Below are 8,348 nucleotides of genomic sequence, written 5' to 3'. Positions count from 1 at the left end.
TCTTTCTTTCTTTCTTTCTTTCTTTCTTTCTTTCTTTCTTTCTTTCTGTCTTTCTCTCTCTCTCTCTCTCTCTTTCTTTCTTTTCTATGTGTCTTTTGTTTTGGTATCAGGGTAATATTGGCCTTGTAGAATGAATTTGGAAGTATTCCCTCCTCCTCTATTTTTCAGAATAGTTTGAACAGAATTAGTATTCTTTACGATATCAATTCAGGCCGGGCGCGGTGGACGCCTGTAATCCCAGCAGTTTGGGAGGCCGAGGCGGGCAGATCACGAGGTTAGGAGTTCAAGACCAGTCTGGCCGACATAGTGAAACCCCGTCTCTACTAAAAGTACAAAAAAAAGTAGCTGGGTGTAGTGGCAAGCCCCTGTAATCCCAGCTACTTAGGGGGCTGAGGCAGGAGAATTGCTTGTACCTGGAAGGCGGAGGTTGCAGTGAGCCAAGATTGCGCTACTGCACTCCAGCCTGGGTGACAGTGAAAGACTCCGTTTCAAAAAAAAAAAAAAAAAATACCAAAAACAAATAAAATACCAATTCAGTCTGGTAAAATTCAGCAGTGAAGCTATTCATTTAGTCCTGGACTTTTCTTTGCTGGTAGAGTTTTTATTATGGCTTTGATCTCATTACCTGCTATTGGTCTGTTCAGGTTTTGGATTTCTTTATTGCTCAATCTTGGTAGTTTGTATGTGTCTAGGAATTTATCCATTTCTTCTAGGTTTTCTAATTTATTGGTATGTAGTTGCTCATAGTAGTCGCTAGTGACTTTTTGAATTCTGTAGTATCAGTTTTAATGTATATTTTTTCATCTCTGATTTTGAGTATTTTTTTTTCTTATTCTGGCTAAAAGTTTGTTGATTTTATCTTATCAAAAACTAACTTTTTGGTTCATTTATCTTTTGTATTTTTAAATTTCATTAATTTCTGCTCTGATTTTTATTAATAATTTTTTCTTCTGCTAATTTTGGATTTGGTTTGTTCTTGCTTTTCTAGTTCTTTAAGATCTATCATTAGGTTGTTTATTTTGAAGTTTTTCTACTTTTTGATGTAGGCATATATTATTGCTATAAACTTCCCTCTTAGTACTGTTTTTGCTGTAGCTCACAGGTTTTGTTGTGCTGCGTTTCCATTTTCATTTGCTTGAATAAATTTTTCAATTTCCTTCTTAATTTCTTCATTGACCCACTGGTCATTTAGGAGCATATTGTTTTATTTCCATGTATTTGCATAGTTTCTAAAGTTCCCCTTGTTATTGATTTCTAGTTTTTTTTTTTTTTTTTTTGAGACAGAGTCTTGCTCTGTCGCCCAGGCTGGAGTGCAGTGGCCGGATCTCAGCTCACTGCAAGCTCCGCCTCCCGGGTTTACACCATTCTCCTGCCTCAGCCTCCCGAGTAACTGGGACTACAGGCGCCTGCCACCTCGCCCGGCTAGTTTTTTGTATTTTTAGTAGAGACGGGGTTTCACCGTGTTAGCCAGGATGGTCTCGATCTCCTGACCTTGTGATCCGCCCGTCTCAGCCTCCCAAAGTGCTGGGATTACAGGCTTGAGCCACCGCGCCCGGCTGATTTCTAGTTTTATTCAATTATAGTCAGAGAAGATATTTCATAGGATTTCTATTTTTTTTAATTTTTAAAGACTTGTTTTTTGGCCTAACATATCATCTGTCCTTGAGAATAATCCACGTGCTGTGGAGAAGAACATATATTCTTCAACTGTTGGATAAAATGTTCTGTAAATAACTATTCGGTTCATTTGGTCTATAATGCGGATTAAGTCGGATGTTTCTTTGTTGATTTTCTGTCTGGATGATCTGTACAAAGCTGACAGTGGGGGTGTTGAAGTCTCCAGCTATTATTGTATTGGGATCTGTCTCTCTTATATTTTCTTTATATATCTGTGTGCTCCAGTGTTGAGTCTATACATATTTACAATTTATATCCTCCTGCTGAACTCACCCTTTTATCAATATATAATGATCTTCTTTATCTCTTTTCATAGTTTTGTCTGAAATCTATTTTGTCTGATATATACATATATATACTCCTGCCTTTACTTTTTAGTTTCTATTTGCATGGAAAATATTTTTCCATCCTTTTATTTTTACCATATGTGTGTCTCTACAGGTGAAGTGTGTTTCTTGTAGGTAACAGAAATTAGGATTTGCTTTTTGTCCACTCAGCCACTCTATTTTTTTATTGGATAGTTTAGCCCATTTACATTCAATGTTATTATTGATAGTAGGGACTTGCATCTGCCATTTTATTTATTATTTGTTTTCTGGTTGTTTTGTGGTCTTCTCTTGTTTCTTTTCTTCCTGTCTTCCTTTCAGTGAGGGTGGTTTTCTCTGATATGTTGTATTTGTTGCTTTTTATTTTTTGTGTATCTGTTGTAGGGCTTTTTTTTGATGGGGAGCAGGGTTCTGCTCCATCACGCAGGCTGGAGAGCAGTGGCATGATTAGGGCTTACTGCAGCCTCAACCTCCTGGGCTCAAGCAATCCTCCCACCTTAGCCTCCTGAGTAGCTGGGACTACAGGCATGCACCACCATGCCCAGCTAATTTTTTATTTTTATTTTTTGTAGAGATGGGGTCTCACTAAGTTGCCCAGACTGGTCTCAACTCCTGGGCTCAAGTGATCCTCCTGCCTCAGCCTCCCAAAGTGCTGAGATTACAGGTGTGAGCCACTGTGCCCAGCCTCTGTTGTAGGTTTTCTGATTTGAGGTTACCATGAGGCTTACAAGTAATTTTTTTTTTTTTTTTTGGAGATGGAGTTTCACCCTTTCACCCAGGCTGCAGTGCAGTCACGCGATCTCAGCTCCCTGCAACCTCTGCCTTCCAGTTTCAGGTGATTCTCCTGCCTCAGCCTCCTGAGTAGCTGGGACTACAGGCACCTGTCACCACGCCCGGCTAATTTTTGTATTTTTAGTAGAGACAGGGTTTTGCCATGTTGGCCAGGCTAGTCTCGACCTCCTGACCTCGTGATCCACCTAACTCAGCCTCCCAAAGTGCTAGGATTATAGGTGGGAGCCACTGTGTCCAGCACAAATAATATTTTATAATCCCCTGTTTTAAATTGATGACAACATAACATTGATTGCATAAACAAAAATCTAACAAACAAAGAGAAAACTAAGAAAAACTCTGCACTTTAACTTCACTCTCCCCACTTTTAAAACTTTTTCTTGTTTCGATGTATGTATTATTACACTATGTCTTGAAAAGTTGTTGTAGCTATTATTTTTGATAGGTTAGGTTAATCTCTAAGTCTTTCTACTCAAGATATGAGCAGTTTACACACAACTACAGTATTATAATATTGTGTGTTTTTCTGTGTACTTACTATTAGTAGTGAGTTTCATACCTTCAGGTGGTTTCTTACTGCTTACTAATGTCTTTTTCTTTCAGACTGAGGAACTCCCTTTAGCCTTTCTTGTAGGACAGGTCTGGTGTTGATGAAATCCCTCAGCTTTTGTTTGCCTGGGAAAGTCTTTATTTCTCCCTCATATCTGAAGGATATTTTCACTGGATGTACTATTCTAGGATAAAAATTTTTTCCTTCAGCACTTTAAATATGTAATGCCACTCCCTCTTGGCCTGTAAAGTCCCCCTGACAAGTTTGCTGCCAGATTTATTAGGACTCCTTTTTATGTTATTTGTTTCTTTTCTCTTGCTTGCTTTTAGGATTCTTTCTTTATCCTGGATCTTTGGGAGTTTGATTATTAAATGCCTTGGGGTGTCTTCTTTGGGTTAAATCTGCTTGGTGTTCTATAACCTCCTTGTACTTGAATATTGATATCTTTCTCTAGGTTTGGGAAGTTCTCTGTCATTACCCCTTTGAATAAACTTTCTACACTGATCTCTCTCTCTAGCTCCTCTTTATGGCCAATAACTCTTAGATTTGCCCTTTGAAGCTAATTTCTAGATCTTATAGGTGTACCTCATTCATTTTTGTTCTTTTTTCTTTTCTGAGTATTTTCAAATAGCCCATTTTCAAGCTCACTAATTCTTCCTTCTGCTTGATCAATTCTGCCCGTAAGAAACTGCATTTTTAGTACGTCAATTGCATTTTTCGGCTCCAGAATTTCTGCTAGATTCTTTTTAATTGCTTTAATCTTTTTGTTAAATTTATCATGTAGAATTCTGAATTTCTTCTCTGTGTTATCTTGAATTTTGTTGAACTTCCTCAACACAGCTATTTTGAATTCTCTGTTTGAAAAGTCACATATCTCTTTCTCTCTGGAATTGGTCACTGGTGCTTTCATTAGTTTGTTTGGTGAGGTCGTGTTTTCCAAGGTGGTCTTGATGCTTGCAGATTTTTGTTGGTGTCTGGGCATTGAAGTGTTAGGTATTTATTATTGTCTTCACAGTCTGGGCTTTTTATTTTTTTATATCTACCCTTCTTGGGATGGCTTTCCAAGTATTTGAAGGGACTTAGGTGTTGTGATCTAAGTCTTCGGTCACTGCAGCCATATCTGCATTAGGGGCCATCCCAAGCCCAATAAAACTGTGGCTCTTGCAGACTTGTAGAGGTACCACATTTGTGGTCTTGGGTAAGATCCAGGAGAATTCCCTGGATTACCAGGCAGAGACTCTGTTCTCTTATCTTACTTTCATTCAAACAAATGGAGTCTCGGTACTGAGCTGCCTGGAGCGAGGGGAGAGGTGACACAAGCACCCTTGTGGCAGTCTCTACTGTGACTGTGCTGGGAGAGACCTGATGCCAACACAGCACTGGGTCTGGTCCAAGGCTTGCAGTGACCACTGTCTGGCTACAGTAGCCTGTGTTCCCTCAAGGCCTCCATTCAGAAGCCGGTGAATTCAGCCAGCCTGTGTCCTTCCCTTTAGGGCAACAAGTTCTCTCCATCTTCAAGCAGGTCCAGCGATGCTGTCTGGAAGTCAGGGTTTGGGGTCGGGAACCTTAGGAATCTACCTGGTACTCTATTCCACTGTGACTGACCTGGCACCCACCACAAGATAAAGTTATTCTCACTCTTCCCTCCTTTTTCCTCAAACATCAAAGTCCTTCTCCATGACCACCGTTGCACTAGCCCATGGCTAGTACTTCCTGGCTATGCCAATGTTCACTCAAGGCACAGGGGCTCTTCAGTTAGCTTGTGATAAGTATTACTAGTGCTGAGTTTCTCCTTTCAGGGCAGTGGGGTCCTCTTTGGCCCAGGGCATGTCAGAAATGCTGTCTAGGAGCCAAGGCCTGGAATCAGGGACTCCAGGAGGCTGCTTGGTGCCCTACTCCACAGTAGCTGAGCTGGTATCCAAGTTGCAAGACAAAATCTCCTTACTCTTCCCTTTCCTCAAATAGGAGTCTCTCCCCTGAAGCCACCACACCTGAAGCCAGCATGGCTGGCTACTACTACTGATTATTCAAGCCCAAAGGCTCGTTAGTCAGCAAGTGAAGAATCTTGCCAGGACTGGGTTCTTCCCTTTAAGGCAGTGGGTTCCCTTCTGGCCCAGGGTGTGTCTAGAAATTTCACGTGGGAGCTAGGGCATGAAATGGGGGCCTCCCCCTAGTGCACAGTTCTACTGTGGTTGAGCTGGTATTCAAGTTGTAAGACAATGTCTTCTTTACTCTCCCCTCTCTTCTCCCCAAGTGGTGGGAGGAGTCTCTCCCAATGCTGTCGGCAGCAGTGCCTGTGGCTTGGGGAGGAGTGATGCAAACACTTCCTACCGTAGCCTCCCCGGCTAGTATCTCACTAGGTCATGTACATTCTAAGCCCAATGGCACCAAGCCCAGCAACAGAACTTGCCTAGGAATTGTAGTTCTTTTGGCCTAGTCTGCCTTTCCAGTTTATTTGGGACCCCCCAGAGCACTTTAGACCATGGTAGCTGGGCCTGCTAGAACTCAGGTTCTGGCTGCTTGGGTGAAAGACTCCTCTCTGGCTAGAGCTCGTCTAAATGCTCCCTTGGCACTGACTGATTTCTGCCCAGTGTTGTTTTTCACTGTGACAGGGCAGCACTGAGTTCCAATGCAAGGCCCCGCAATCACTGCACTGTCCCTCCCCCAAGCACACTGATTCTCTATGCCATGTGGCCACTGCTGGAGGATGTGGAAGGGGTGGTGTAGGCAATCCAAAACTGCCTGAAGAGGGTAACTCTTCAGTGCCTCTTTCCTTAATATGATGTTAAAACCAGGTACTGTGATTGCTCACATGATTTTTGGTTCTTATGATGGTTCTTTTTTGTGTGGATAGTTTTTCAATTTGTTGTTCCTATGTTGGGGGCAATTCTTGGAGGCTTCCATTTGGCCATCTTGCCCCACCTCTCCACCAAAATGACTTTTTGGAGGGGAGTTATTAGACTGTCACTGGAAGTGGTGTAACAGCCCAACGGGTTCTTCTTGCCTGCTGCCTAGAAAAGCCAATGCGTTGAGAGCAACAGTTTTTGGAGCAGAGAAAGAGTTTAGTTATCAGAGGGCCAGCCAAGCAGAAGGATGGGAGATAATTTTCAAATCTGCCTCCCTAAGAAAATGGAAGCTAGGGTTTTTCAAGGATAGTTTGGTGGCCGGGTGCGGTGGCTCATGCCTGTAATCCCAACACTTTGGGAGGCCGAGGCTGAGGCCTGACATCACTTGATGTCAGGAGTTCGAGACCAGCCTGGCCAACATGGTGAAACCCCGTCTCTGCTAAAAATACAAAAAATTACCCCAGTGTGGTGGTGCATGCCTGTAATCCCAGCTACTTGGGAGGCTGAGGCGGGAGAATCACTTGAACCTGGGAGGTAGAGGTTGCACTGCACTCCAACCTGGGCGACAGAGCAAGATTCCGCATCTGAAAAAAAAAAAAAAGAAAGAATAGCAAGCTAGGAGACAGTGGCTGGTTATCACTACTTCTTCTTCCTTTTTTTTTTGAGATGGGTTTCGCTCTTGTTGCCCAAGCTGTAGTACAATTGCATGATCTCGGCTCACTGCAACCTCTGCCTCCCAGGTTCAAGAGATTCTCCTGCCTCAGTCTCCCAAGTAGCTGGGATTACAGGTGCATGCCACCACGCCTGGCTAATTTTTTGTATTTTTGGTAGAAACAGGGTTTCACCATGTTAGCCAGACTGGTCTTGAACTCCTGACCTCATGTTCTGCCCACCTTAGCCTCCCAAAGTGCTGGGCTTATAGGTGTGAGCCACCATGCCCAGCAGGTTATCACTTAACTATACCTACTTCTTAGCAATTCAGGACCCTCCCATAATCCTAACCTTGTGACCTTTCATTAGTTTTTCAAGGGTGGTTTTTGGTTCCCAAACAAGCAGGGAGTTAGTTTTGGGAGGGAAGGAGCTATTATTGTCTTTGCCTTACAGTTAAACTATAAATTCCACCCATAGTTAGCTTGGCCTATGCCCAGGAATGAACACACAGCTTGTGAGGTTAGAAGCAAGATGGGAATAGCTATGTCAGATTTATTTGACTTTCATCATTTTTGCAAATGCAGTTTCGGTGACACTTGGAGCAACACACATCCATATATGTTCAGTGAGTTAGAGCGGGGGCCCTCAATCCCTGCTCTGTGGTCTGTTAGGAACAGGGCCACAAAGAAGGAGGTAAGTGGGGGTGAGCAAACGAAGTTTCATCTGTATTTACAGCCATTCCCCTTTATGCACATTACTGCCTGAGCTCTGCCTCCTGTCAGATCAATGGTGGCATTAGATTCTCATAGGAACTTGAACCCTATTGTGAACTGCACTTGCAAGGGATCTAGGTTGCATGCTCCTTATGAGAATCTAATGCCTGATGATCTGTCATCATCTCCCATCACCCCCACATGGGACCATCTAGATGCAGGAAAACAAGCTCAGGGCTCCCACTGATTCTACATTGTGGTGAGCTGTATAATGATTTCACTATATATTATAATGTAATAGTAATAGAAATAAAGTACACATTAAATGTAATGCACTTGAATCATCCTGAAATCATCGTCCCCCATGCCCCGGTCTGTTGGGGTCCGCGTGTTTCCTGAACAAAGGAATGAACACACAAGACAACACAAGACAAGACAAACATGGCGGCCGCCCCGAACGACACGCTCTGCTTTATTTTATACCGCCGTTTGTGGAATGTTAGCAAGCGCCAGACACATTGCTGTTTCTCTGATCTTTCCCTGACTTTCTGAATTTCCAAGATGTTTACATATAAACAAGCCCCCAGGGTCTGCTATTTGCAACTGAGGCCAGTCTTGTAGGCTCCTTTGTCCTCCCTGTTTGCAGAGGAGGAATGCCCAGCTTCGTTTGCAAGAGCGGGGCTATAATGTTAATGGGGGAATGGCCTGCTCAATTGTAAAAGCAGATAGTCCTCTACATTTCCCCTTTCCTTATTTACAAGTTTGAATTTCTTTCAAAACCATCATTACATGT

Source organism: Piliocolobus tephrosceles, chromosome 8, assembly GCF_002776525.5.
Source record: "Piliocolobus tephrosceles isolate RC106 chromosome 8, ASM277652v3, whole genome shotgun sequence".
Classification (NCBI taxonomy): Eukaryota; Metazoa; Chordata; class Mammalia; order Primates; family Cercopithecidae; genus Piliocolobus; species Piliocolobus tephrosceles.
Note: the sequence above shows the minus strand (reverse complement) of the source record.